Source organism: Corvus moneduloides, chromosome 22 (assembly GCF_009650955.1).
Source record: "Corvus moneduloides isolate bCorMon1 chromosome 22, bCorMon1.pri, whole genome shotgun sequence".
NCBI classification, from domain to species: Eukaryota; Metazoa; Chordata; class Aves; order Passeriformes; family Corvidae; genus Corvus; species Corvus moneduloides.
In genome coordinates this window covers 1,353,909-1,359,908 of record NC_045497.1, presented here as the reverse complement: position 1 = coordinate 1,359,908, position 6,000 = coordinate 1,353,909, and positions in this window count along the sequence as shown.

Genomic DNA, 6,000 nt, shown 5'->3' with positions numbered 1-6,000 from the left:
TCTCTCTTGGGACTTTTGAAAAATAAAATCCTCTTTCTAGAATCCCGGAATTTGGGATTGGAATCCCAGGTTTGGGGTTGGAAGGGCCCTCGGAGATCATCTCATTCCAAACCCCTGATGGAGTTGCGGACTTCTGCTGTGGAATTTTTCACCTCCCAACTCCCTCAAAATCCATTTAGTTTAAAAGGAGGGATGGGACTGGGAATACAAAGTAAGAATTCCAGTTTGTTCTCTTCCCTCTGCTTCACCCACCGAGTTTAATCCTGAGTTTTCCACACCAGACGCTTTCTCTTGGAAGCCAAGCAAGGACAGCACTGCCCAGAGAGGCAAATCTGTGTCCCACAGGACGAAATTCCATCATCCTCTTCCCACTCATGGGGCCACAAAAGGGGGATCAGAGATTTTGGGAGACCCCCCTGTTCCCACAGCCTGTACACGGGGCAGGAAGAACCCACAGTTCTCCCCCTTCCGCTTCCCAGCCAGCCCAGAACATGGAAAAACTTTTTGATGCCTTTTTTCCTCCTCATCTTTTCCCCGTTCCGAGGCTTTGATTGCAAATCCTTTTGTCTTCCAGCTCCAGGGAACTCCCCCTCTTGCAGGTGGTGCTTGGCAGGCGAGGGGGAACTTCAGAGATTCCAGCCTGTGCCCGGAGAGAGGCCGGGGATGAGCTGGGCTGGGGTGGGAGGGAGGAACTCGTGCCTTTATTCCATGGATCTAACAAGCAGAGCTTCCCAGAACGTTGCTGGGAGCATCCAGGCTCCAAATCTGCATGAATTTCCACTTCAAACGCTGCACAGAAGCATCTTTATCACTCAAACCGCTGGCCCAGCTCCCCTGAATGAAAGATTCTCCCATCGCCCTCCAAAAGCTCTGTTGAAGTTAAAAAAAAAAACCAAAAAAACCCCCAAACAACACAAAACAGAGGCAAAAATAAAGCTCCAGAGCTTGGTCATGGTGGTTTCTGTCTGGAAATGTCCCAGCTCAGGTTGGTGTGGGTCGAGAACAAAGCACTGGAGATCTTAAAATGAAAATAAAGAGCTCTGACCACAGCAGATCCCCACATTTCATCCAACCAGATTCCCAAATCCCAGGCCCAGCCCTTCCTTCTATCCTTATCCTGGACACTTTTCCCATGAAAACCCAACAGCTTTTTGCCCCCAGACAAATCCCCTTCACCCGGCTGCTGCCCATGAGTGTGTTTTGGGATCCAGGACTGACAGGACCAACCTCCCCTGGATTTTGGTGGCCAGGGAATGAAGTTTCCAGAGGCTGTGGGCGAGCTCTGGCCACCGGGGAAGACGCCCAGCATCCAGAAATCGAGGCAGAACGAGGGGAAAACCGTGCTGGATGTGTTTGGTTTGGGAACTGCCAACGGGAATGCAAATCCCTCCGGGAAAAGCAGCTGGAGAGAGGCAGGGAGGCGGAAGGAATGCATCAATATTCCAGGGAAAGCTGCCCTCCATCAGCACGGGCTGCACCCCCGGGGCAGGGCAGAGCCGTGGGACTGTCCCAGGTTCTTGTTGGGAAAGAGTCCGGGGGTCCCTTTCTCCACCCCAAAGGGACTGAGAGCGCAAAAAAGAGGGGGGAAAAAAAGCCAACAGCTTTTCCTGCGTGACCCAGATTGGTTTTGAACGTTGCTGGGGAGGGCAAAAATAAACAACAATCTGCTCTGTTGGAGTGGGGACACCTCGCAGGTCAAACCCGGCGTTAAATTGTGGGATGGCACCGTTTCCATGCAAATGCTGCGGGGGGAGAGTTGGGAAAGAGCAAAGGCAAAAAAAAAAAAAGAGGAAAAAAAAAAATAATAAAAGCCCTCCACAAGCCCCAGCCACAAAACTGCAACTCTTGATTTCATTGTGCGCCGGTGACAAGAGCAAACCCAAAATCAAAGAGTTTCATGGTCATTTTTCTATCAGCAAGTGATGCCGGGTGAATAACTTATTTACATGCCAATGTGGAGCCCTGAAATGGCCCAGGATGGGAAAAACGCAGCGCCTCTGTTATCAACAATGATAGCAGCAGCTCCTGGGAGCCACCCCGGGAGGAGGGCCCTAACGAGGCCCGGCTGCAGCAGCAGAATGGCAATGAGTTTTTAATTGGTGACACATTATATTTATCAAGCTGACAGCAGAGGGGCAGAGCAGCAACCTCCTCGTTGTGTGTTTGCCTTCCACGACTTCCTTTGAACCCATTCACGTGTGAAAAGAATTTAAAGGTTATGGGGAGGGGGGGGGGAAGAGGAGGAGGAGGAGGAGGGGGAGGACGGGAGGGAAGGAAGCCTTGTAATAATCCAGCATCATCCTGAATGATAACACTGAATTATTCAGGAGGGTCCTTAAAAGGGGAGCGAAATCAAGGCTGAAACAAAAGAGGAGCGAGGCCATTGTGCCCAGCTCCTTCCACTCCGGAGCTCCAGGAATCCAAGCAGGAGAAGGGAAGCAGGGCAGGGGAAAAAGTCCTTTCAGAGTCATTTAGCGGAGCAGAATGGGCTCGGCGGCGTGGCAGGGCAGAGTTATTGAGAGGTGTTTAATATTTGTAACCAGGGCCTTTGTGAGCTCGGGGGTGGAGGGAGAGCCTGGGAGCAAAGGGAGCCCTCCCAACCTGGGAAAGGCCATTGGGAGACGATGGGATGGGATGGGATGGGATGGGATGGGATGGGATGGGACAGGCAGGATTGGACTTCTGGCTTTTCCTTCCCCACCTCCTTCACATCTTTGGCCACAGAGGAGGTTTGGATCGGGAATTGGGAACAAATCCTTCCCTGGGAGGGTGAGGAAGCCCTGGAATGGATTTCCCAGAGAAGCTGTGGCTGCCCCTGGATCCCTGGAAGTGTCCCGGGCCAGGCTGGAGCACCCTGGAAGGTCCCGGCCCATGGCAGGGGTGGAAGGAGCTGACGTCGAAGTCCCTTCCAACCCAAACCACTCCATTGTTCCATGATTCCATGATCCGCCTCAGCAGGAGCTGGGAGCCACCACCCCAAGCGCTGGAATGCAGCATCCGTGCAAGGGCTGGAGTTTCCCTGGTTCCTGTCCAGGGAGGATCCCGGTGCTGCCTGAGGGGACACCCGACGGTGACAGGGCAGCTGTTGGCTTCCCAAACCTTCCTTCCCGGATGAGGGATAAAGTTTGGATTCGTTTTATCCCCGCCCAGCTGTGCTTAAGCTCATCCAGGCTGCAGAGGAGGAGGTTTTCCTCAGAGGGAATCGATCCCAGAATCTCCTGAGCTGGAAGGGACCACAAGGATCACCAAATTCAACCCCCAAAATCCCACCAGATCCTGAGAGCCTTTTCCAAGCACTCCCAGCCCCTCTGGCTGCAGCATTTCAGTGTTGGTCTGCCTAAATAAACAGGTTTAAAAAAATATTGTACCTGGGAAAGTTTCTTTTTTCCTTTCCTCTCCTGCCTTTGTAATCCCACCCAGGACAGCAGCACGAGGAGCTTCCCCCACCTCCAAACCCAGCCCTTCCCCTCCTGAGCCTCTCCTTTAATCATTTGTTGACCCAGACTTTTCATGTCCACACCGGTTTTTTTTTACATTTTTTTTTAAACCCAGAACAGGTAAAAAAAAAAAAAAAGCGAAAAGAAAAGCCCGAGAAGAAGAACCTAATGAAATATTTAAGATTTTTTTTTTTTTTTTTTTTTTTTTTGCGAGGGAAAGCCTTGGAAATGCTGACAAAGGTTTTGTTTGTTCCCGTCCTTTGTGCGGGCGGCCGGGGATGAGCCTGGAGCAGGTTGCAGAAAGCGCCGGGGTCACTCCAATATTGAGGGGAGCTGTGTTGGCATTGGTCACAGCTGTGCCGCCCCGGCTCCCGGCTGCGCCACCAGCCCCCCGGCCTTTGTCCCCTCGCTGTCCCCGCTTTGTGCTCCGGACGCGGCGCCGAGCCCAGACAAAGTTGATTGCGGGGCTCCTTTGTTTGTGGCCCGGCTCGCCACGCTCGCCACCCCGGCCGAGCCCGAGCCCCCGGCCCGCAGCCAGTGGCGGCCGCTGACAATGCGCAGAATTCCTGCACCGCTGCGCCGCATAATGAACTCAAACGCTGCTGCCCTGCCTCGGAGCGGGAGGGGGAAAAAAAAAACCAGCCCCGTATCCCACTGCTTTCCTCCTTGGAACCGGGTTTTTTCCCACTAACCGCTCCCTGATTTATGGAGCCTCTCCTGTGCCGAGCGTTTGTGGCTGCGGGCATTTGGCATTCGCTGACATTTCGCTGGAGCAACTGTGAAAGGGCAAATTTTCCTGGAAACGGAGCTGTCTCCCCTCCTTTCTCCCCCGGATCCCGGCAGGGATCTGGAGCATCTCTGACGGGAGAGGCTGGAGCGAGGAGGGCGCATCCCAGCTCCCTGGGCTGCTTTTCCCTCAAGGATATCCCTGCAGAGCCAAACCCTGCTCTCCCTGCCCCCTCCACAGGAGTTTCCAGGGGAGGGCTCACCAAACACGGGCTGTTTTCTCGTTTTTTCCCCCAGAAAATAGTGGTGGATGGGGCTTTTGGGATGTGTTTTCCCACCCTCCTCTCCGGCAGGGTGTCCTGCTGCCATGAGCCCTTTATCCTGTCCCGCTTTTCACCTTGGAGAAGGAAGCAAACAAAAGCCTGGCAGGGATGAACCTGCCCGTGTGCGTGCTCTAATTCAGCCCAGGGGCATCCCAAATGGAAAATCCAGCCTTTTCCTGCTTCTGGAACCCCTCTGGACCATCTTTGACTCCAGGAATTTCCCGTGAGAGCAGGTGAGGAAGGATTGAGGGACGCTGAGGCTTGGGCACTCCACATCCCAAAGCTCTTCTGCTTGAGATTGGCTTTGGGGAGCAGGAGGAGAATTCCTGAGCACCTGCATCCATCCAGGCACGGCCCCAAATCCTCTTTCCCAGGTCTCCAGCTCGGAATATTCCCAAGACGGGGCTCACAGATCCCAACCTCCCAGGGCAAAAGGAAGGGATGGCTCCTCCCCTCCTTGCCAACAACCCCACACGCTCCAGGCCTCAAACCCCGCATGGAAAAATCCCCCCCCGGGCATCTCGCAGGTCCTGGCAGGGATAACACTGAGCGATCCTGCTGGGACCTTGCTGCAGGTGCAGCTCGGGGCACACACGCAGCTTTTAAAGGAAAAGGTTTGGGGTTTCCCAGGACAAACTCGGCCTGTTTGTTCCTGCACCTCCAACGGGCTCAATTCAGCTCATTCCTTGGAAATCCTGAGCTCTCCTGCGGGACAAATCCACCTTTGCCTCCAGTTCACGCTGTGCTGCGTAAAGACACAACCCCTGCAGCCCCGTGACTGTGAGAAACTCAGGTTTTGCTTAAAAAGCGCTGAAAACACGGCCTGGTGGCTGAAAAATGTAATCTGAGGAAACTCCAGGGGCTGAAAAAACTCTGAGGGCAACCAAAGCCCCCATTCGGCCCCTCTCGGGCTCACAACCTTAAATTTCATTTCCCAGCCGTGCACATTTAGGGCTGAGGCGTGACTTTTTTTTTCCCAGGTCCTCGAGGGCCAGCACAGAGAATGGAGGAGAATTCCTGTGATACGGCTGCAGAACAGAGGGAATTTTCCCGATTTTTTTTGTCCCCGTGCTTTTGGAGATGAATCCAGCCCGGGATTTCCCACGAGTGATTGTGACAGGGCACAACATCCAGAGTTGCTTCGTGCTCAGCCTGGTCCTAGTTTGAGGCACAATAAAAACCACAATAATTGGTGAAGACAAAAAAAGTTAAAAGTGAGGAGAAAAATCCCCAAAAAACCAAAGGAGAGAACCCCCAAAGCACCAGAGACACCCCACAAACACATTGGCACCATAAAAACACTCCAGAGCGGTTGTAGGACTTCTCTGTCCCCTTCTTAAATTGTCCCTGTCGGGCTCACCGAGTCCTCTGCCTGCTCTGGGAGCTGTTTGGGACTGGGAGATCTGGAAGTTCTTTCTAAATGTGGATTTCTCATCATTCACCCCGCTCTGACAAGGAGCTAAAACGGCGTCGGCTGCTGCAGCGATTCCTGATTTATTGGGAATTTGGAGAAA